The sequence below is a fragment of the Trachypithecus francoisi genome, unplaced genomic scaffold, assembly GCF_009764315.1.
Source record: "Trachypithecus francoisi isolate TF-2019V2 unplaced genomic scaffold, Tfra_2.0 Lachesis_group7, whole genome shotgun sequence".
NCBI classification, from domain to species: Eukaryota; Metazoa; Chordata; class Mammalia; order Primates; family Cercopithecidae; genus Trachypithecus; species Trachypithecus francoisi.
The window spans coordinates 63,075,302-63,100,510 of record NW_022681472.1 but is presented as its reverse complement, the minus strand read 5'-3'; the positions used below and the strand labels follow the sequence as shown (position 1 = coordinate 63,100,510).

Below are 25,209 nucleotides of genomic sequence, written 5' to 3'. Positions count from 1 at the left end.
ATTCAAAGCAAAATGTGAATCTGAATCTCATAAAATTGTCTGCCTTCATCAGCCAGCCAACAGATCAAATAAAGTATACACCACCCCTCCCTTCTCTCTGATTTTAGGTCATCAGTTTATTAATGCAGGTAGAAATTTTGCATGGCTCAGTGATTTGTACAAATTTGATTTTAAAAACAGGAAAAGTGCCATAGTTTCACTTTGGCAGGAGGACTGAATATCAAGTGAAATACTCACATCTCAGTCCCAAAGTCCAGACTCATAAATGTGAAGGAAAGTTTTATAGAACCAAACTGAGCTCTCAAAGATACTTGTCCAAGTATCCTAAGTTCACAAAGCAGTGTATTCCTTCTTAAAATATAAATTGTAGTCCGCATTCTGCTAATGCTATTTTTTTTTTTTTTTTTTTGAGATGGAGTCTTGCTCTGTCATGCAGGCTGAAGTGCAGGGGCGCCATCCTAGCTCAACCTCCGCCTCCTGTGTTCAAGCAGTTCTCGTGCCTCAGTCTCTTGAGTAGCTGGGATTACAGGTACGTGCCACCATGCCCACTAATTTTTGTATTTTTAGTAGAGACAGGGTTTCGCCATGTTGGCCAGGCTGGTCTCGCACTCCTGACCTCAGGTGACTTGGCCTCCCAAATTGTTGGGAGTACAGACATGCGCTACTGTGCCAAGCCAATTTTTATTTCGTTTCTTTGGGAGGGGTGGGGAAGGGATGTATACAACAGAAAATAGTTGTGAAAGTAACCTCCTCATGCCACAAAAAAAAACCGTTATAGTTCAAGCTAGGGATCCAGAGATGGAATTTAAAATCTTCTCCTAGTCAGGTAGGGTTGATCACCAGTGACTGTCAAGAGAGCTGCACTGGGAAGGGGTCTGAAACTGAGAGGAAGTGCATCTAAGTCACCTAGTTACATAAGCTCTCAGTTGTGAGAAGGCTTTAGAGTCAGAGAGATGTGGGTTTGAGGCCTGTTCCTGCCCATTACTAATTTTTAACCTGGCCACGTCATCTGTAAATGGAGATAATGTTTCCTACATCAAAGGATCTTTGTGAATATTACATAATTTCCATAAAATGGGTGACACGCACTCATGATGAGTGCGCAAAATGAGTGAATACGCACTCAATACAATGACAGCTGTTATTTTAGATTGGTCAAGTCCTCATACAATTGTTTATTCATAACCCGTCTTGTTCCCAAAAGGACAAGAGAACATTTCAGAACGATATGCTAGGTAGTGGTATAAATTTACCTTTGAAAAGGAAGATTGGAGTAAGGACAAATCACGATAAGAAGATAAGTAAGAGGAGGTCAGTAAGAGAGATTAGCTCCCAGAATATATATAAAAAGTTTTTAAGTTTGCTAAAGTTTAGGGAAAATAATTGACTTTAAATCTTCTTACAGGAAACATGAGAAGGAAACCCGAACACATCATAGATTCACAGGGCCCAAATGTAAAAACATTAGTTGTTCAGATGAAATAAAGCCATTCCTAATTAAGCATTAGAAACATTCGTATGGTTAATAGAACAATCAGTTTCACACAGGTCTGCTTCTGAAAATACCTTTCAAAATAATTCAATGCAGTTAATGTTAATTCATTCCTATATATACACACACATACACATATATATACATATATACACACACATATACGTATATACATATACACACACATATATATGTATATATGTGTATATACATATATATGTGTGTGTATGTATATATGTAGGAACAATATATATTAAATTATTTTAATAAATATTTTAGCGAATATTTATATTAAAGCGAAGGAACAATATATAAAGCGAAGGAACAACATATAAAGACAAATATACATATACAAGTATGGTAGCTAATTCTTCTCTCCTTTGATTCTCCTCTCCTTGGACAGAGGCTGGACTCATGGATTCACTTCTAATAAGTAGAATAAAGTTAAACTGATGGTAAAAATATTTCAGAGATTAGGTCACAAAAAGGGAGGCATTTACTAGTTCTCTCTCACTTGCTTTAAAAGCAGCAGCCAGTTAGCATGACGTGAGTTGCCCTACGGAGAAGTTCACATGACAAGGAACTGAGGTTTACAACCAACAACCAGTGATAAACAGAGGCTTCCTATTGACAGCTACATGAATGACTTTGAAATAAATCTCCTAGCCCCAGATGACTTTCTGATAACTGCAGCCCTGATCGACATCTTGACCGCAACGTCATGAGAGGTCCTGAGCTACAACTTCCTGGCTAAACTGCTCTCAAATTCCTACCCACAGAAATGGTGCGATCATAAATGGTTATTGTTTTTAAGCTGCTAAGTTTTAGGGTACTTGGTTATAGAGTGATAACCATTGTGACTACCTTGAGAGAGAAAGACTTGAAGATTTAAGCTATTTGTAAATTAGTAGAGAATCACAAATTAGTTTCCTACAGATAAGTTTTTTTTTTTTTAAGATTTTGATTCTTTCAGTAGGATGAGAACAAATGGACTACAAGATTTTGCAAGCTTCCACTTGTGGAAAAATACAGATATATGCAATTAAATGAGTCTAATTCAAAACATTTTGAGTGGCTTTTCCAGGTCAAAGTGTGTTGTTGTATTGTTTTTTCAAGTTCCAATTTTATTTTGAGAGCCGCTTACAGTAACCAAACATATTAGAAGATGATTGGATTAAAAGGTTTGATTAAATGTCATTATTTTAAAAATAATACATAACAGTTACACAAAGAGAATGACTTGTATGCAGTCATAAATCTGTTGGAAAAAGTAAATGCACTAAATGGTCAATAGACATCCCTCATTGGCTTATCCGTTCAATAAAAATCATTTATTGACTCTTACTATGTCTCATGAGCTAGACCGCTCTGGTATAGACATAAAGTCCCAAACTTGGATCCGCTGATTTTTTTTTTTTTTTTTTTTTTTTTTTTTTTTTGAGATGGAGTCTCGCTCTGTCACCCAGCCTGGAATACAATGGCGTGATCTCGGCTCACTGCAACCTCTACTTCTTGGGTTCAAGCAATTTTCCTGCCTCAGCCTCCTGAGTAGCTGGGACTACAGGCACCCACCATCATGCCTGGCTAATTTTCGTATTTTTAGTAGAGACAGGGTTTCATCATATTGGCCAGGCTGGTCTTGAACTCTTGACCTTGTGATCCACCTGCCTTGGCCTCCCAAAGTGCTGGGATTACAGGCATGAGCCACCACGCCCAGTCAAATTAGCTGATTTTTAACAAAATACTATGAACTAGCTGAACTGCTCCCTTGCCTATAATATTATTCTCAATATCAAAGAGGTCGTCCCTACTTTTAGACCTTAGTATTTTGCCTCACTGTATAGCATGTGATACCTGCGGCCTTCAGTATGTTATTATGGCATTTGTCTTATTGTTCCAACTGGACTATACATTTCTTGAGTCCAAGGAGAATATCTTACTACGTGTTTAAGACAGAATAGGATTTATATAATTTAATATAAACTCAGTATTTATATAATAACTGATGCTCTTTTAACACTATATAGACATAAATTAGAGAGAGAGTGGTAAAGGAAGATAGCAAGATAGATGATAGTGACATAGAGATATAAAGTGTATTATATTTCTTCATTTTCTTTCTAGATAGGCTGACAGTACAATGGAAAGAAATTTGGAAAATTACTTCAGGAAGGACTATTGTGATTTAGCACAGATTGATAAATAATACCTAAAATCAGGAGATAAAGAATAGTTAACACATCTGGGTCTGAATTCTATTGCCTCTACTTACACCTGTGTCACCTAGACACAATAACTTCTCTGAAACGTCGTCTCCTGACTGGCCAAAGAGAGATAAAAGAAATCTACCAATACAGCTGCTGGAAAGAATAAAGAGATGGCACATGTCAAATACTTAGGCTAACTCCTGGCACAGAGTAAGTGATCAATAAATGCTAGCTGATGTCGGTCCTCCCCTGTGATGATACTTTGCAAACTGCATTTAGAAAACTTCAAAGATGGAAATGCTCTGGTGGTGAGAGCTCTCTCCTTTTTGCTTTGGTCTCTGTTTTTTCCAAGATTCCCCACAATTATATCTACTAATCTCCTTGACTGACGATTCCTTGAAACAGGAAGTACTTAAGCCCTATCTTGAAGGGGTTGTAGCATTAGGTTATCCCCAACATGAAAAAGCGGCATCCCATTATTCTCAGGAAACTAACACACAAACAGAAAACCAAACACGCCATGTTCTCATTCATAAGTGGGAGTTGAATAAGGAGAACACATGGACACAGACAGGGGAACATCACATACCAGGTCCTGTCGTGGGGTTGGAGGCAAGGGAAGGGAGAGCATTAGAACAAATACCTAATACATCTGGGGCTTAAAACCTAGGTGATGGGTTGATAGGTGCAGCAAACCACCGTGGCACATGTGTACCTATGTAACAAACCTGCACATTCTACCCATGTATCCTGGAACTTAAAATAACAAAGAACAATTTTTTTTCCAAAGAAAAAGTGGCATCCCCAGGCTTTCTTCTTATTTTCAGCCTGTTCATTATTTTTGATGCCCATTCATTTAATTATAGGGCACTTTTGCCTGTCCTCCTGCGACTACATCATAGAAATTTACCCAGAGTCACATCATTGTACTTCTGATTCCATGTTCCACTTCTAGAAATCTCTCCCAGGAGTGTAATTCCTTGACCATGGTACCAAGTCTCTGAGATTGTCTTCACGCTCTCCCAGTGTTCCCCAGCTGTAAGGGTTTAGTCCTACTACACTTGGAAAGTCCATGAATGACCATGCTCTACTCACCTGTGCTCAATCTCCATCCTGCCACCTCTATGAACCGGGACTGCCCACAGGTGAAGACAATTTTGAATGTTCGCTGTTCTCCAAACAATGCATATAGTTAGCACAGCAAATTCCAATCTGAGGATTTTAGTTCAGTACCCTCTTGCAGACCTAACGCACACAGAAAAATAAGGAGTTAAGGTAAAATTATTTCAGCAACAAGTACAGATGAATCAGAACAGTTTGTTTTTCAACTTTGCTTATACAAGATTCATCATGCATTATATGATTCTACCACTCCTAGTTTAACACCTCATCAGCTAAATATCTACACAGAAGATCTGTCCTGCCTCAGACTAACTAGCATTTCATTTTGAATGCTGTCTTACTAGCAGCACTCCCTCTATTCCCTGAAGTGTAGTGTTCTGAAGCAGGTCAGAGAAATGGTTGTGGCAGTGAGGCAGGGATTGTATAGTAATATGTAAGTGCTGAGTCGGGACTAGAGTTTAGCTACATGGAGTAAGTCCTGATGTTATCGGAGATAGATGTTCAGAGACTAAGCTGAGTGAGGTCAGAGAATCTCCAAACACAGAAAGATAATTTTCTATCCACTCCTTACACAACCATCTATGGAACTTTCTAAAACGCAGACACCTTGGCCCTAATCTCAGATATTCAGAATCTGTAACCCTGTCAAGGAGGCAGGAAATGATTGCCAGGTTCTGATTTAAAAAGAAAGTCAGTCTGTTGCCCATACAAAATCGTCAATATCATTGCACTACAGATTGAATATTCATTATAGGGCAGAAACTATCCTAAATGTTCATGGAAAAAATTAAAGCTTGCCCAAAATTGTGCAACAACCCAAGGTCAAAGCTGAGATTCTAAAAATGAAACTCCAAAATACAAAGCCATTTTCAATCCCTACTCTACACTACTTTTCAGTGTTTCTGGCTCTTGGCTGCTGTTGCCATTTATACAATTTAATCTTTGGGATCTGGCCAGCTGCACTGGCTCATGCCTATAATCCCAGCACTTTGTCAGACTGGGGCAGCCAGATCACTTGAGGTCAAGTGTCAGGGGAACCCGCCCCCAATAATTAATGTAGGTTCTTTTCTATTTCACTAAGTGTCAGCCGGTCTGAGAAATAAAAGGAAAGAGTACAAAAGAGAGAAATTTTAAAGCTGGGTGTGCGGGGCAGACATCACATGTCAGCAGGTTCTGTGATGCCCCCTGAGTCATAAAACCACCAAGTTTTTATTAGTGATTTTCAAAGGGGAGGGAGTGTAGGAATAGGGTGTGGGTCACAGACATCACATGCTTCAAGGGCAACAAAATATCACAAGACAAATGGGCAGGGCAAGGTCACAAGGTCAGGGAGAAACAAGAATCACTAATGAACGTCCATGTCCCGCTGTGCACGCATTGTCATTGATAAACATCTTAACAGGGTTCAAGAGCAGAGAACCGGTCTGATTAGAATTTGCCAGGCTGGAATTTCCTAATCCTAGCAAGCCTGGGGGCACTGCAGGAGACCAGGGTGTGTTTCCTCCCTTATGTGCAATTGCATAAGGCAGACACCCCTGAAGTGGCCATTTTAGGGGCCCCCTGGGAATGCATTCTTTTCCTGGGGCTGTTAATACTGGGGAAAGAATTCAGCGATATTTATCTTACCCGTTTTTGGTAATAAGAGAAATATGGCTCTGTCCTGCCCAGCCTACAGGCAGCCAGACTTTAAGGTTATCTCCCTTGTTCCCTGAAAATCACTGTGATCCTGTTCTTAAGGTGCCCAGATTTCATATTGTTCAAACACACATGCTTTATGAACAATTTGTGCAGTTAACGCAATCATCACTGAGTCCTGAGGCGACATACATCCTCATCTTATGAAGATGACAGGATTAAGAGATTAAAGACAGGCATAGGAAATTATGAGCATTGATTGGGGAAGTGATAAATGTCCATGAAATCTTCACAATTTATGTTCAGAGATTACAGTAAAGACAGGCATAAGACATTATAAAAGTATTAATTTGTAGAACTAACAAATGTCCATGAAACCATCACAATTTATATTCTTCTGTCATGGCTTCAGCAGGTCCCTCGGTTTGGGGTCCCTGACTTCCTGCTACAGTCAAGAGTTTGAGATCAGCCTGGCCAATGTGGAGAACCCCATCTGTACTAAAAATACAAAAATTAGCCAGGCGTGGTGGCATGAACCTGTAGTCTCAGCTAGTTTGGAGGCTGAGGCAGGAGAAACACTTGAACCCTGGAGGCAGAGGTTGCAGTGAGCCGAGATTGCACCACTGCACTCCAGCTTGGGTGACAGAGTGAGACTCTGTCTATGGGGGAAAAAAAAATCTTTGGGACCTTAGAATCAAAACAGTTCAGCAGAAGGCTCAGCTCAACCATTTCTCCAAAAGTACTTGGCCTAAACGTAACCAAGACAGGAGACAAAAAGCATTAGATCAAGAACCTGTTCAATTTTCTCCATGTCAGTTTGCAGTAGAGAAATAGACTCGACATGAAAAATTACCCCAGTGCTGCTCTGCCAATAGGATGCTGACATTTCCCCACATTTCCCATAACATTCTTATAGCAGCCACATGAAACACTAGAACAAAATGTTCTGAAGCTCAAACTAGCTAGGTTTGCTGACATTGTGTTACTGTGTATGCATATGAGCATGTGTGTGTATGTGTGTGTGTATTATAAAGGTATTTTTTAACCTAAAGCAAATTTAAATCCATAAAATCAAGGCAATGCACCACAAAGAGCTAAAATTGGAAGTAGAATTTGCCATAATCATCATCTTCAGAATTCTCCAGCATGGAATAGGTTGTTTATTCGTTTGTTTAGATTAGAAACATATTCTATCTGAGCAGGTACTAGAGAAAGAGGCTCAGCTACTTACAGTGTGGCTATTCTCAGATTTCAAGGGCCCTAAATACATGCACAACCTAAGCAGAGAAAAATTCATCACCATTACTGCTCCAACCCACTAATATGCATCCTGTAAATTGGAAGGTAATCTGGACTTCTTCTCCAGCCATTAATGGGATAAACGCATGTGCTGAATTGCCTGAAGAGACGAATGAACGTAGAGCACGAGCAATGTTAGAACACTTTTGTTCCAAATTTATCCTGCCCTGTGTATCCATCCACTCCTGAAGTGAGATGTCAAGACAAACATATCAATCTTTCTTGGAAGCAGCAGCCAGCAGCACTGTGAGCATCCAATAGTCTAATCTGTTCAACTTGACCATGAAACAAAGCCTCTGGGGCTTCTCCCAGGCCCATGTCCTAGGCCCGTCTCCTCTCCGTTAGTGATCACATTTCCCCCATCTGTGAAATCGAAAAAACCTGTCATTTTGTTCTGCAAGGATGAGATGATGATTAATTATTTACTGTCTGTCAAAGGAGTATCAACTGCTCTGGGGAAAATATCCAAAACGGTTATGAATAGTAATATACAGAAATGTGCCCTCCTGCTGTTTTCTTTCTTGGCCAGTTGGCAGCTACTAAAAGATTAAGGGCTTCAGAAAATACCGCCCCAAAGTCCCAGCATTCCAAAGATGTACAGTCAGAGCACAAAATATTTCATCTGGTTTTTGGTGTGAATACAAATTCTATCTTACTCTCTTTCTCTCTGAAAGACCCAATTCATGATGGATCCTTTGTCTCTAGAAATAGAACATCCCAAAGTGTGTCAAGCAGTTATTTAGGCACAGTTTTTAGAAATCATAGAGAAACCATTTAATAGCTTGAGAGTGTTTATTAAACTTCCCACCATTAGTAAGCTTAGATTCTCGTGGGCCTAGAATGCTTCAGGAGAGTAAGTTGGAGACAGGAGTATGTCCCATGACTGCTAAATGACCTCTCCCCTCTTTTACGGTCTGACACCTGCTGTATTAGTGTGATACACAGTGTGGAAGGCTCACAGGGCTTAGACAGAGGCTGTCTGAACACGCTTTATCTGTGACCACAGACTCCAAAAGACACATTGCCTTGCCTACTCAATTCAGGTTTAAATCTGGGTTTCTTTTTAAGAAAAGTTTAGGTTCACAGGAAAACTGAGCAGAAAGTATAGAGTCCCCCTATACCCCTGTCCTTACCTGCCCCCTGCCCTCCCACACACACAGAGTATTCCTCACTATCAACATCTCCACCAGGGTAGTACATTTGTTACAGTCAGTGAACCTACATTGATGTCATTATATCCAAAGTCTATCGTTAACATTAGGTTTCACTCTCGATCTTATACATTCTATATGTTTAGACAACTGTATAATGACATGTACTCCCCAGTATAGTATGAGAATACTTTCACTGCCCTAAAAATCCCCTAGAAAGAAATCTCCCTATTCATCTTCACTAACCCCTGCCAACCACTGATTGTTTTCATGTCTCTAGGGCTTTGCCTTTTCCAGAACATCCTGTAGTTGGAGTCATACAGTATGTAGTTTTGCAGATTGACTTCTCCTGAAGTGAGATGTCAAGTAACATGCTTTTAATGTTCTTCTATTTCTTTACATGACCTGATAGTTTATTTCTTTTTAGTGCTGAGTAATATTCCATTGTCTAGATGTTCCACATTTATTATTCACTTACTGAAGAACATTTTGGTTGCTTCCAAGTTTTGGCAATTATGAATAAAACTGCTATAAACATCCATGTGAGGGTTTTGGGTGGACATGCATTTTAACTTATAAGTACCAAGAAGTGTTATTGCTGGATTCTATGGTAAGATTATGTTAAGAAACTGCCACGCTGTCTTCTAAAGTAGCCCTCATTTCTTTTTTTATCCAGGGGAAAATTGTCTTGGGGCTCCAAATTTCTCCTGTTTATTACACCATTATACTCAAAGAATGCCTCTAAACAGAAGTTGGCCTCTGGTTGGGACACTGCTAATATGGTTTGGCTCTGTCTCCACCCAAATCTCATGCCAAAATGTAATTCCCAATGTTGAGGGAGAAACCTGCTGGGAGATGGATTATGAGGGTGGATTTTCCTCTTGCTGTTTCTCATGATAGTGAGTTCTCATGAGATTTGGTTTTTCCCCATGGTTCTCTCTCCTGCTCTGCCAAGTGAAGAATGTGCTTGCTTTCCCTTCACCCTTCTGCCATGATTGTAAGTTTCCTGAGGCCTCCCAAGCATGCTTTCTGTACAGCCTGTGGAATTGTGAGTCAATTAAACCTCCTTTCTTTGTAAATTATCCAGTCTCAGCTAGTTCTTTACAGTAATGTGAGAACAGACTAATACAACTTCCAATTCCTTCCTTCCTTCTCCCATCTCTGAGCAAGGCCTCTGGAAGAAGATGCCAGCAATGAACCATGCACCACTAATTAGGTGGTCAAAAATCATATCCAAAAGCTTCCATCATCTGTTTCATGTCAAGAAGCAGTCACATCCCAATCACAGTTCAGTCTGTGTGTTGTATTTACTGGCAGGAGTTTTTCCTATACCCAAACCAACATTTCAGGTTAAGATTTGCAAAAATTCTTCATCTATTTGCCTGTTGGGTTGTCAGGTAACTCACCCACTAGTGGCTGGTTATTGTCCATCAAGCTCTTCAGGATTTTCTCAGTTTGAGAAACACATTGCTGTCATCAGCTACACTGAAGGGTCTGGAGCTAGAAAAAAATCTCTAGTTCACTATCTATGGATGCAAGCCTTCATATGTTCACAAATTCTTAATTGAATAAATAAATGGATGAACAGGATCACTCTCCATCACGACCCACAACACACAGACATGGATATGCCTTCCCTTTAGAGGGGATGCACATGCGTTCTCTTATGCACTCCAAGAAGCTCCACTGAGACTGACAGGCTCACAAACAAGGACAAAGTAATAAATCATTGTCACTTAGAACTGCCCAAGATTCTGTTAAACACATATAATTGCCAGAAAATGTCAACGTGTTAATTCCACAGTCTAGAGAGATAAAGTAGTAAACCTGGGAATATTCAAAGTAATAACACACTGTAGGTTATAGAGTCCACATCATAATTAGATGGCCTCTGATTATCCATGAATAAAGCAAGCTATAACTCTGGAAATCAGGACGAGTAACTTCAATTCTTTGGTTGGCCTGGATTGTGAAAATGTAAGGTACAATTGTATTTGATGAGAATTGTTTTGAGAACTATCTTGTTAACATAAGTTAAAAAGTCCTGTGTTAAAATTGCACTTGTGAATAGCATCTAGAAGATTACAGCACATGGCATCAGTCAGGGGCCTAACAGTAACCATTAGGCACAAACTAGGCATTAAGGAGAGCTCAATGAGTTGCTATGTACAGCCTAGAGCAGAGTGCAGTAGCCGAGGGCTATAGCAGGGCCATTACCACTCACAAGCCAAAAGGTGCACAGGAAAGGGGAGGTTACTGGGATCCAAAGAGAGTTGTCTGTAAAGAGGTTGCTGGACAGAAGTCCATGACTTCCAGAAACAAAAAGCAGTCAACCTATGGCAGTAGGTCAGGGAGGAAGCTGGGGGGCAAACACTCACCTCCAATCTTCAGTACCCTGCCACTGCTTCTCCTGGTAGAGCCTAAAGGATGACAGAGAGCAATGGCCTGTGATACAGAGGTTAGCCATAAGGATCTATTGTCTCATTTAAGTTGAAATCTACATGCTCTGTTTCTTATGAGCATGATCAAAGCTCCTCACCTTCATATTCAACTGCTTAACTAACCGTTTGGTTTAATCACAAAGGAATGTAACTTTTAACCATAAAGCTTTTAATAATCACAAACCTTATGAAACATTTGTTATAGAAAGCCACTCTCAACCATGTAAATAAAAAATGTTTGTTTTCAGAAGTTAAAGTTACACATGTAATTTATAAGTGTGCTCACCAGCATCACCCTTATAATCAATCCATCCGTCTGTAAATGAACTCATCCTTTTTGTGGATTCTCTTTTAAGCAGGGGGCTTTCTGGCTGGCTAACTTCTCTAGCTGTAGAAAGAAAAAATATCCATCTTACTTCTAAATTGATCTAAATATATCACAAAGTTAATTTGCTTTTTCATACCAGAGAATCTCTTATATCCTGGTTAGAGAGTTTGTCCTCCAATAATTATGTAAGTCGTGGTCATAATTACTGGACCTTGAAATAGAGAAAATTCTAAATTACCAAGATTTTATACACTATATTGTTTCTAACTTAAAATCACCCAAATAAAAGTGACTCCAGACCTTTGCAGAATATTCAAAGCAATTATCTGGGGCTGGGGAAACAACAGGAAAATCTGTATGTGTATCTGTTCAAAACTTATCTGCAGGTAGGAAATGTCAGTGAAGGGATGAAGCAAAGATCCCAAGTGTTTGGTGTGTACTGCTGTTCTCTCTGTACTTGACCCTCGGGTCTTACATTAGCCCTATGACACTAGGACTCTGGAAAATTGACTTAATAACACTCCTTAACATGTATTCATCCAGGACAATTTGAAAATTTTCTAGGCCTCAAGACAACCCAACCAGCTGTTATTGGAATCAAGCATCTGTTTTTACACTTTAATTTTTTTAATGCTATTTGCAGTTTTCTTTGTATACTTATATGCAACAAAATAAAAAGGAATTTATTCTCCTAAGTAGTGTAGCTAAGCAGGCAGCTGTGGGTCAGTTCTAGAACCTTTTCTATGGAACTTGCCCCGAGCTTTGATGTCATTCTCCAATGTCTCCTGAATCCAGGGCCTGTATCCTAAGTCTTTAGGAAGAAGCTGATGGGGGCGGGGTGGGGAGGTTACCAATGCATTTGTCCAAAGTCAGCTGTTACCGAAACTTCATTTTTCTTCCTCCAGTCTCACCTGCACCTGATCCTGTGCAAGCTGCCCCAGTCCCTTCTAGGTAGCCAATACTAAACACTAGTCTGTTTTCCTTTTGCTCATAGAATAACATACACACATGCACATTTACACGTACCTAGGGATGGAAAATTGTTTTACAAAAATTATTTTCATATTATTTTCTCTACATCTATCATTTTGCACATAGAAATCTCTTTTTTCTCAAGAGAGTTGACAGATCTGACTAATTCTTTGGTCACATATACATATTTGATGCATTTAATCTTAAATTCTACCCCACCTAATAATATTGCCATTCTGTCTCTTTGTCTGCCTTTGTCTGGCTTCTCTTTTTAAACTTTCTTCATAACTTTCAGTGTTTCATTACTGACTATATCTGGGTTTTTTTTTAAAGTCTCTCAGTTTCAATTTTTCAACAAGAGAATTTGGCCAAGTCACATTTAACATAACTTTTATTTACTTTGTTTCATTCCTTACATCTTACTGTTTAGTACTGTTTTACTTCGTTGTTGCTTCTTTAATATTGCTTACACTATTTTTTTTTGCTTGCTTTTGATGTTTTGCTATTTATTCCTCGTTTTCCTTAGACTTAATATGAAATTCTGTAGTTTTCCATTCTATGAGTATTTACTTTCTCTTTTCCAACTTCTTACATCTCATTTATCTCTTTTTATATGAAACCAAAATAACAGCTATTTTCCTGACTGCGATGTGTTAATTCCCCATGGTGGTGGTGGTGGTGGTGTTTTTCTTCCTAGGTAAGAAAAAAGCCTCTGAGAGACTGTTGTTTCTCTGTTCTCCCTCTTAGTGATGAACTCTGTAGAATGCGCCTCCATCCTAAGTTTTGGTGAACATTCAGTAACTGCAGTTTTTCCTTTCTGAATGTCCCTTCTGTTTCAACAATTTGTATTTAGCACTTAAAACATGCATTCCTTGTTATCTTATCACTACTATTTATTTATAAATATTTTGTATCCCCTTGGTTATGTATTTTTGGGTACATTTTATACATTTTAAAGTTTATTGCTTGCTTGCTATTCTTTTTTTGATTTACAGTCACCTATGTGGAAGTTTCTTTTTTTTTTTTTTGAGACAAGGTCTTGCTCTGTTACCCAGGCTGCATTGTACAGCACAGTCAAGGCTCACTGCATCCTGAACTTCCCAGGACCAAGACCAAGTGATCCTCCCACCTCAGCCTCCCAAGTAACTGGGACCACAGGCATGTGCCACCACTCCCAGGCTGGAGTTTCCTTCTGATGAAAGATTTATTTATTTTTTTATCTTTCCCATTTGGGGTATATACATGACATATTCTCCGAATTCTCACAAATCCATACATATCTTTCTTTACCTTTAGCAGATGAATTATATCCACATTCCCAGCTTATAGCCCTCTCCTCCTACTGGTCTACAGCCAGTTAGTCCACCATCTCTTTCTTTCCAGAATTCAAATCCCATTTTTCTTCCATTGTAAGTAGCTTATTATTATTTTTTGTTTTGCCTCTTTGGAAACTTGCTAGATTTTCTCTTTGCATCTTTTACCTTCTCAAAAATTTTATCGGCCTATTCTTCACATTTCTTAACTTTTTCTATTATCTTTTATATTTTCCTGAATTTCTTCTAATGACATAGTAAGGACTATCACAAACTAAAATTTTTTCTAATTTTAAATTTTTTTTACTTACCCTATTCTTTCAGCATGTTGCCACACTCTTTCTATTCTCTTCTTCTGACACTTCTTAAATGAGAAATGTGCAACTAATGTCTGCACATTCATCCACTGTCCAGTTCATGGTAAGTGCATACTGTTTCTCATGTACTCTTCCAGGGGCTGGGGATTCGGTCATACATTTTAGAAAGACAAAAATGCTTGCCTTTATGAAATTTGCTGTCTTCATTTTATTATCCACCATTCACTCTTCTATCTACTGAAATCTGCTTCCATCCCTCTCCCCAAACAGGGCTAATCTAGCAAAGATAGAGAATGAACTGCAATTGCCAAACTCATGCCTAAGGGTTTCTGTGGTATTTAACATTTTCTTAATGTCTTATTTCAACATGTCCCTTTTTAATTGTATGTATTTAAGGTATACAGCATGGTGTTTTATATACACATACAGCAGAAACTTCCATAGTCACTTTGGGAGTGTGTGTGTGTGTGTGGTAAGAGCACCTAAAATTTACTGTCACAGCAAATTTTCAATATGCAATACAATATTATTAACTACATTCTTCATGTTGTTCATTTGCACTTATCAGGATGCTTTCCATTTCAAACAAAGAAAAACTTGAATAAAATTGTTCTAAATAACAACAACATATAAGTCAATGTGAATGAAATTTCCAGATAAGGCAGAAGTCAGACCTGATTGGATTAGGCAGCTTGTCCAAGGACCTGGTTTCTTTCCTTCTAGCTGCATCTCTGGTGTCAGTTTTATCCTATACTGTAACAGCTCCAAGTTTCACATTAACATGTCACACCTTTCAGAATGAACAGACTGTCTTTCAGAAGATATTTTTTCCCCAGAAACCTCCATCCAGCAAATTTCCCATCATGTCCAATTAAATTCAATTAGATCTTTTGCCCCTCCCATCCCAAAAATGCCATGTTACTTAGGCTTGGGTTATTTGAATTAATCATTATGGCAGTGGTATAAGGTTAGTCTGAATGGCTGTATAAACCATGGCTCATCCCTAGAGCTAAGTTTGAGACAGATTCCTACGGAATCTCGGCAACATAATGGGAAGATGTATGGATACCCAGACAAAAACCTGGGCACAGTTAGGAAGGGGAAAGGGGGAAATTATTGCTCAGCTGACCATGGACAAAGGCCAATCATTATTACCCTCTCTCTCTCAGTTTCCTTCTTGACCACGAAGTAAATGTTGTGGCTTTCTAGAGTTTCATGTACAGCAATTTTGGGTATTCTCATCCACTACTCCATGGCTTTAACTACCAGCTCTATGATGGACATTCTCAAATCTGTATCTGCAATTTCAGTTTCTGCCCTAGAATGAAATATATATTTCTAATTATAAGACAATTATCTTGGCTCATCAATACTTCAAACTTAACTTGTTCTATACCTGCATCAACATCATCAGTAATCCAAGAGAGAAGCCTCAGAATAACCTTTTACTAATGATCATCCTTTCTGTTGGTAATCCTTTCTCCAAAACTGGGGAGCTTCTTATTCTCTGCACCAAATATTTGAAACTTCTTTATCAATGTGCATCTTGTCTATCCTCATGTTACAGTCATTCCAGCACCTGAGACTTTCATCAAGAGTACATTTAAGGTTGAGCCTTTGCTCCCGACTGTATGTTTTGTCCTAAGGGTCCATCAATTTTCACAATATCAAGGCAACATGGTAAACCAGCTTAGTAGTATGGGAAGGTTGATGTCATTACCCTTTGTTATTCAGCCTTCCTTGGAGTCTTGACCAAAGCTAATCAACTGGAAATACCTTACTCTTTCATGTCTTTGAGTCACTGTCTATTCTCCATGCCTGAAATTTTCTTTCTATTTGTGCTCTTAGGTAAAGTCTTCCTTGACTCATCCTCAATCCTAACAGAGTTACTGACTCTGTCTCTCCAGATATCTTATACAGACCTAATCCTCTGTAATAAACATTATCTACTGTTGTCCAGATGCATTGCATCAAAATTATTCAGTTTTGTCTATCTTCACAACAGAGAGCAATATCCTTGTAGGGTAAGTAAAGATAAGCAAAGATGCAAAAAATATTTTTAAGAATGGAAAAGGGGAGAGAAGAAGGAATGTGTTGCATAATAAACAATGATCTATATTGTGCCACTTGTAGAATTTGCGTTCAATTTTCAGGAGACAGATTTTATATGGGGAGAAAAAAGAATAATTTCAGCATCAAACAAGGATCTGAATCAAAATTCTTCTATTAAGCACAATGTGTACCAGGGGCCCCAGAAGCGCCAAATCCCTTTTCTTTCCAGGTCCAGCCTCAGTGATTTACAAATGCAGACAATTCTAATCAGTCAGAAATTTTAGATTGGCTCTAAGCACTATGGGATATGCAGTTCACTGAAAATGTTGCAATTCAAATGAAGCATGTTACATTGGTAATATATACCTGGTTTCATGTGCCATAGCACAAATCTACATAGGCACTGAAATAGACACAAAAATCACAAGAGGATAGCAGATATCTCTCTGCCCCATTTAACAAACACAACTTTTTCTTGTTTCTTGGAGATTGAGCTCTTGTTTCACGTTTTTATTGCCTATCAATCAGCTTGAGAAGGCATCTGCAATTGTATTTCATTCATGAAGACATAAATCCTGGCAGCAGCAGCCTACACACATCGAAAAGCTCCATTCTAAATTACCTTTGTCAGACTGTATAGAAAGTAAAAGGCACACTTCAGTCTTATTTTATTAAACAGGGGACATACTAGCTAGCCTAAAAATGGAAAATCCTTTTCATTGACATGCTCCATTAACTGCATTTCACTGAAAAAAATATATATATCTCAGTGCACTTCTTTACCTCTGCTCCTCTAATTGCTACTTACAAATTCTTTTCTCTCAATCATGCTATCTCCCATAAATCAGGAAGCAAAAGCATTTGCAGCTGAGTCCCTAGCTGTAATTTAACATGATATGCTGCAGTGCCACTATTATGCCAAAAACCAACAATATACCAGTCGCCATGGGAACCAGGGATGAAAAGGTGAAAGTCCTCCCTTACACAAGATGGGTGGGACTTTTATGGAGCCATGTGTCCCACCAACATTATGAGCCATACTATTCTGGCAAAATTCCTTAGACTCAGCTGATTCCCAGTCCCAGAGAAGTGTTCATCCATCCTGCATTTCCTGATATTTAACTTGCAATTGGTCTACACCTCTAAAGGAGATAAATTACAGGGTAATCATTCATATTACAAATGGGGCTTTCATTATACATTCACTTCCAAGAAAAATAGCATATAACAAAACATTAAAAGATCAACTTATAAAACAGAGCAACTGAGAGTTATTACTACCATTAAATTAGTACATTTCATTTTACAAAAGCACTGGTTGATCTCAAGGTTCTATACTGTACTTCCCAATTCTTATTGACATATTCAAGATTGATAATTTCAAAGTTGGAAAATGTGGTCACAATGTTAAAGGTTGATCAGAAAAAAATAAATATCTCTATAGTTATAAATCAGTGGGAAGGAATTATTTCATTTTCCAGAACATTAATTCATATAGTGATTCTGTGATGACTTGTTTCAGTGAGGAAAACCTATTCTAGCACATGCATTCATACCTGTGCCCCCTACATACAAGGAGGAGCTCCCATATAATTCTGTTCTCCAACTATTTCTTGCTCAGCCCTCTCCATTTGTATCTTATTTACTCTGCTTTGGCCTCATGAAAACAGAAAATTTCAGTTACAAGGGAAAAAATAATTGGATTTCTACCATAAGGAAAATATTTCTTTAGAGGAGAAGGCAAAGAAATATATAATGACTTTGGATAAAAGTCAACTCAGCTGTACATATGGTATTGAATGATATGACTCATTTCTTTTTCTGCAAAGTTTTGTCCATGATTTCAAGAACTGAGCTGAAGTTCTATTTTGTTATAGTTCTATAAAATGGAAAGTAAAAATTGGTGCACAAATGCATTGCTGGTTACCAGAGTAGACAAATCTTTGCCACACATGTTGATTTCATTGTGATTCAAATGATTGCTAACAGTCTTGAGTTCATTAAATTTAAAACATATTTTACGGAATATTTTGTTCCTTCAATTTGAAAACCATGTGTGCTTTAATAAAAATTTCAGTTCAAGAGAGTTCAATTCCATTTCAAACTATTAACATTTAAGTGAATTTCTTGATGTTAAGCAATAAAGTCAGCTAAACCTGCAGAATAACGTTGCATGAGATGTTTTGCAGTTAATGGGAGGCCAGAGTTAGAATTAGTGTCCTACTGAAGGAGTGGAAACATTTGTCTATGTACGCCAACAAAGTAACCATGAAATTTTGGAAGATAATGGTGGATTAGCGGGTGCAGATTTATTGCAAAGGCTCTTCAAATGATTTGGCACATTTATTTTGCTCTGTTTATGACTAAATACATATGTGTCTCACATATATCCTTTCTAGTTGTGTATATGTTTGTACGTGTGTCTACGTGCATTGTTATAATAAAAAATAAATTCATCTAATAGGATAGTTTTTCAAGTGTTTTTTAAAGTAAATCATTTCTTTACATGACTGTTCAAGTATCAGTTGAGCTCTAAAGATATCAAAATATATTATGCTTGAAATAATACTAATAATATTTATTGAGCACTTACCATGTGCCAGACATACTGCTAAAGACTGCTTGCAAATCATCTCATTTAATCCTCAAAACAATTCTAAGAAGTAAACCTCTACCATACCTCACATCTCTTCCAAGGTCATATATGTACATATACATGTATGTATGTACACACACACACACACACACACACATGCACGTTAGGTTGGTGCAAAAGTAATTGTGGGTTTTGCCATTACTTTCAAAGGCAAAAATGACAATTACTTTTGCACCAACCTAATATATGTATGTGTGTGTGTGTATATACTTTTTTGTGTATATATATGTGTGTATATATATATGCACATATATGTCTTTATAAATGATAAAGACATATTTATCATTTAGAAAATAGTGCAAAAAACAGGCTACCCTGAGAGATTTTTATTTCTAATTTTATCCTTTCAAAAAACAGGCACCCTAGAAGATACAGGGGGAGAGAAATGTCATCTATTTGTACCAGAGTCGAGACTAGACAATCTGTAATTGTATATGCTAGAGACTCAAACAGTCTAGGTATTAAACATTGTGCCAGGCCCAATCAGGCAAAACCAAAAACCCTAGAGGCAAGACCCTTTGCTTGCAGCAGTGTGATATATTATATTATTTATTCAAAATATTCACTGTTTCTCAGTGGGAGGATTATACATCCCCCTTCTGCTGCTAAGAGGTTTCGCCATGTGACTTGCTTCGGACAATGAAATGTGAACAAAAAGTGATATGTCCCTTCTCGGCAGAAGTTTACAATTCAGCACGAGTCGTCATGATTCCATTTCCCCTCCGTTATGAGCCTTGCAATATCCCTGACAGAATCTCCATCAGCCCAGGTCCAAGTTATGAAGGCAACAAATGGCAAAGCCTCAACCAGCCCATGGTGAACATATAGATGTAAATGAGAAATAAACTTTTATGGTTTAAAGCCTCTAAGTTTGGGGGTCATTTGTTATGACATATTAACTTCCTACACCCCAATAAATACAAACAATATAGGACAGAAAGAATGGGATAAGCAAACTGCCTGGCCTCTAATCAAAATTCTACCACCATTATTTATGCTATTGTGATTTGGTTCGAAAAATCTGACCATTGAATTAGCGGAAATGAATGTATAACAAATTTAATTTGATTCCTTAAATATTCTCATTGGCTAACATGGAAAAACAAGTAGGGTAATTTAATGTAGAGTTTACATTAAGCAAGGTAGATTACAAAGCTCATACATCTCAAAGGTACCTGTCAAAGTTTTTCCTATATATGTAACCATTTAAAACTTTTTAATTCTGACTCTGATGACCTAATTCCTTCTAATAACACAGCATAATAGCATCTGTTCAACATCTGAATTGTTTATCAGTTTTTTTTCTCCCTTTCCATTACTGGAATAACAGCACTAAGATTTTTTCATTTCTGCTCTTCATACTTTGGAGTCCATATTCGGAAAATAATAGTATGTGATTTTTTTATCTGTCATTTTGGCATAGTTGATCATTCCTTGTCACTGTTTATCGCACTTATAAATTTTGATAAGGAAAAGTAAAACATTTGTTCAGGTAATTATGCCCTACACGCTTTCAAAATGATTTGAAGTTTCTTACAGAAATATAGATAACACAACAGGCTCAAAAACAAATCCAAGAATGAGTACAAAGGAGAATAAAGGCTAGCCTATTAGATAAATTTAGTACACAAAATTGAATTCCAAGGGATATTACATGGTTACTAAAATGCTTTTCAAATCCAGCTTTGAGATTCCTAGTGTCCAAAGCAAAAAGAGAAACAAAATTGCTTATCAGACATATAATGTCCAAAGAATTTTAAAAGGCAATCTTTCAAAAGCAGCATAACTTTTCATGTCATGGAAGTAGGTCAGACATTTCTTCTGTGGGTCAACATAAAAGAGAAAATCTGACATACCATCCTTAACAATGTCTTTATCAATATCCCTACAAACACAACAGCAATGTGTTCATCAATAGCCCTACAAACCCAATAGCAAAAATACAGGAAATTTTTCACTCTGCATTCTATTGGAGTTGCAGTTCATTTTAGGACTTGAGGAAATATTCAGTCCAAGCTGATAAATTCTTCCATGGTTTTCCTTTACATTAAGCTTATGCAGCCATTTACACAATGTCAGATTCTTTATGTATAACATTCCAAGTAGCATTTCTGAACTAAATACAAAAATTAAGATTTAAACATTGGTCATTGTTGAAGATGCTCTGTGGTCTATGTACTACAATTTATTCAGGCCTACATGTTAGAAAAACATTCTGATTTATCTCCTAAAGAGCTATGAATAAGCAAGACCGTATTTTTATTCAGTCTAACAATCTCTACATTTCTTGCCATCAACATCATTTTCTATTGTCATATACAATTGCTTAGTGTTTTTAGATTTTCTGAAACCAGTCTTCATTTTATAACTGCCATCACTCATTTGTGACTTCATTTAAGGTGACAATCAGGTGAAACTAGCACAGGATACTGTGTTCCTAAGAGTATAACTCCTTAGGGAAACATCCCACTTGAATTAATATAGAGATTTCACAATGATATTACCATTGGCACTTCTCTTTGACTTTGCTTATCTTTCTATTAGGCTGGTGCAAAAGTAATTACAGTTCTTGCCATTTCCTTGATGGCAAAAAACCGCGATTACTTTTGCACCAACCTAATATATATGTCAGTGATGGTTGTAGTAAAACTGGTCCTCATTGAAAAGTATTAACGAGTGCAGTCTAGAAAAAGGAAAAAAAAATCAGCAAAATAATGAATTGCCTTGAGTAGCTCTTTGAGATTTCAGATTTAAAACGAGAAAAATGGTTTCAGAAACCATGTAACGCACTGATAGGACAAAAAAAAAAAAAGCAGTCTTCATTTAGGTTTGTAAAGTCATTTCGGCTCTGCTATTCATTTCTAAATATATAGGGATTTGTAAAACACTTCATTTTGGAAACTAATATTGGGACATACTGTTCATATTTTAATTGTTTATTTGACCCTGAGCAAGTAGATCGATCTCTTACTTCTGTTTCTTCTTTAAAATAGAAATTATAATCGCACCTTGTGGACTTGTTATAGGGATTACATGGATTAAATTCATAAATCACTTAGAGTCCTGCTGAGCACAGTGTGAGTACTATAAAGTGCCTGTTACAATTATTGTTCCTGACAAAAATCTAATTCCCTATATTTTTTCCTCAACTATTCAATAGCATATGATGGAAACAGGGACCATGAAAAATTAAACATATTTTTAGATGAATTCCAATCTCTACTTCATTAGGAAGAAATGAAGCTATAAGTTTTCCTTTTTTGCACATACTGTTTTAATCAACAGACATCATGACATTTTGACCAGTGATAATTCAAGAAAGATTTGTTATTGCTAATGTTTCTTCACTAATTAATACTTTTTGTTAGAGGCCTAAATGAAGCCAACTGCAGTTTTAGATTAAAAGAAAAAAAAAAGAAAGACTTATGCTCTTCCATTTAGCTTGTCCTAAAGGTCCGCTTCACCCATCCCTGTGGGCAGCAGGTTACAATAAAAAAGAGCACAAGTCTGGAAATAAAAAACTTGTTCTGAATTGGCTGTGTGACTCATAAGTTCTTCATATTTAAACAAGACATTTTCCCACATTTAATTTAGTTTCCTGCAGGGGCTAAATGAAGACAATCATTTTGAATTATAAAATTCTATAATTCTCAGAAGACTTTCACACATGATCTACATATGTTGGAAAATGTAACATCAAGTCCTCTAAAATTATACATCTAAATATATATAGATTATCATTCATATCATTCATATACTACCCAGTTTTTTGTTGTTTTGTTTTTTGAGACAGAGTTGCAATGGCGTAACCTCGGCTCACTGTAAGCTCCACCTCCCCGGTTGAAGCAATTCTCCCACCTCAGCTTCCAGAGTAGCTGGGACTACAGGCATGCACCACCCTGCCTGGCTAATTTTTGTATTTTTAGTAGAGACGGGGTTTCATCACATTGGCCAGACTACTCTGCAACTCCTGACCTCAAGTGATCCGCCCATCTCAGCCTCCCAAAGTGCTAGGATTACAGGCAGGAGACACTGCATCCAGCCAGTTTTCATGCTTTCTAGTAGGAAGGGAAAATAGTTCATATTTAAAGCTAATTAAGACTTTAATATTTAGAATATTCTCAACAGCATGGGAATTCTCTTTTCTTTCTTTTCATAAAGCAAACACACAAATTTGACTTTTTTTTTTTTTTTTTTTAAGAGACAGGGTCTAGCTCTGTCACCTAAGCTGGAATGTGGTGGTGTAATCATAGCTCAGCGCAGCCTTGAACTCCTGGGCTCAAGGGACCCTCCTGCCTCAGCCTCCCTGGTAGATAGGACTACAGGTGCACACCACCATGCCCCACTAATTATTATTATTTTTTTTTAGATGAGATCTCCTTATGTAGCCAAGGCTGGTCTCAAACTCCTGGGCTTGAGGGATCCTCCCAACTCAGTCTCTCAAAGTGCTGGTATTACAGTCATGAACCAGTACAGTACATGAACCAGTACTCATTACCTTTCCAATGTTGACAAATTTCTGGCTGCTACTTCTTGTTAGATGGTCACAAATACAAGAAAGATATTAATGCCAACAGTTGCCTCTCAAAATATAACACCTTAAACATAGTTCTTTTACTTCCCGTATACAAATATAGCTACCTTCTGGGACTGCCACTTGTATATCCCAGTGCCAAGACACCATTACCTTGTTTTTACTTCCAGGGTCACTAGTATTTGAAAGGTATGAGCAATCATTTTATTGACAACCAGAAAAAAATACTGCACATCCTTGGAGACAACCACTGGTGTCACGAAAGGTAGGAAACATTTCCTGGAGTCACCGCCACCACCACCAAAAAGAAAGCAGACCAGCCAACAAAGAATTGCTAATTCCAGGACTTCCAGGGGAAGGAGTCTGGGTCAGACTGGATACAAAGCAGGAAACCCTGAAGGCTTCAGGAAAAATGTCGTGAAACCCAGCCCACAGAGAAGGGGAGTCTGAGCTAAAGCAGCAGTGAGTCAGAGCAGTGGGCAGCCAGAGGGGCAGTGCGCTGGACTGAATCAACAGGTGCCCCAGGAAAGCGGTGCCCCCAGGAAACAATGTTGTAGAGATAGCACCAGGAGGGAAATCGAAGTCTCAGAGCCCTCTCCTGAGCCATAACTGAAAGAATAGCAACTGAAGTGTCTGGGATAAATCACCCACCGGCAGAGGCAGAAGCAAACCCTCCTTGAGGGACACTTTCCTCAGGTAGGCTAAGTCTCCTACAGATTAAAAGCAAGCATGACCTTTCAAACAAGGATTCTCAAATACACAGAAAATCAAGCTGCTATGTGTGCAAATCGTCAGACAAAAAAAACAAATAAAGTGAAGGAATTTCAGACCTTGAAACTGACATAATAGAAAATAGCTATGCATGAAATTTGTAAAAGAAAAGTGAAGTTACAAAGAGAAGCATGGAGTAAAAAACATGAGAAATAAGCACATTGAGCTGAAAAGATTGTAATTACAGAAATAAAACATTATAATTGTTGAAATTAAAGGCTGAATAAAGGCCAATAAGTATATTAGGTAAATAGTAATATTTTTTTAAAAGAATAATAGATTATATGTCTGTAATCCCAGCACTTTGGGGGGCCAAGGCAGGCGGATCACGAGGTCAGGAAACGGAGACCATCCTGGCTAACACAGTGAAACCCCATCTCTACTAAAAATACAAAAAATACAAAAAAAACAAAAAAACAAAAAAAAAAAATAGCCAGGCATGGTGGCGGGCGCCTGTAGTCCCAGCTACTCGAGAGGCTGAGGCAGTAGAATGACGTGAACCCAGAAGGCAGAGCTGGCAGTGAAGCCGAGATCCCGCCGCTGCACTCCAGCCTGGGCGACACTGCGAGACTCCCATCTCCAAAAACAAAAAGAATAATAGATTATATAATCCCAGCACTTTGGGAGGCCTAGGCGGGCAGATCACCTGACGTCAGGAGTTTGAGACCAACCTAGCCAAAGTGGTGAAACCCTGTCTCTACTAAAAATACAAAAATTAGCTGGGCGTGGTGGCAGGGGCCTGTAATCCCAGCTACTCAGGAGGCTGAGGCAGGCGAATCGCTTGAATCTGGGAGGTGGATGTTGAAGTTAGCCAAGAACGAGCCACTGCACTCCAATGGGGCAACAAAGCGAAATTCCGTCTCAAACAAACAAACTAAAAGAATAATAGAACAGGCTGGGTGTGGTGGTCCAGGCCTTT

At 38.0% G+C, this 25,209-nt stretch overlaps 1 long non-coding RNA gene across 1 annotated transcript; it reads left to right on the top strand.

Annotated features, from left to right (window-relative positions):
- The first annotated feature begins 471 nt into the window (after positions 1-471).
- On the top strand, positions 472-2,555 carry LOC117079372. Its single transcript, XR_004435399.1, has 2 exons — positions 472-529; positions 2,022-2,555. It is a non-coding gene; the product is annotated as an uncharacterized LOC117079372 (long non-coding RNA).
- Positions 2,556-25,209: the final 22,654 nt, after the last annotated feature.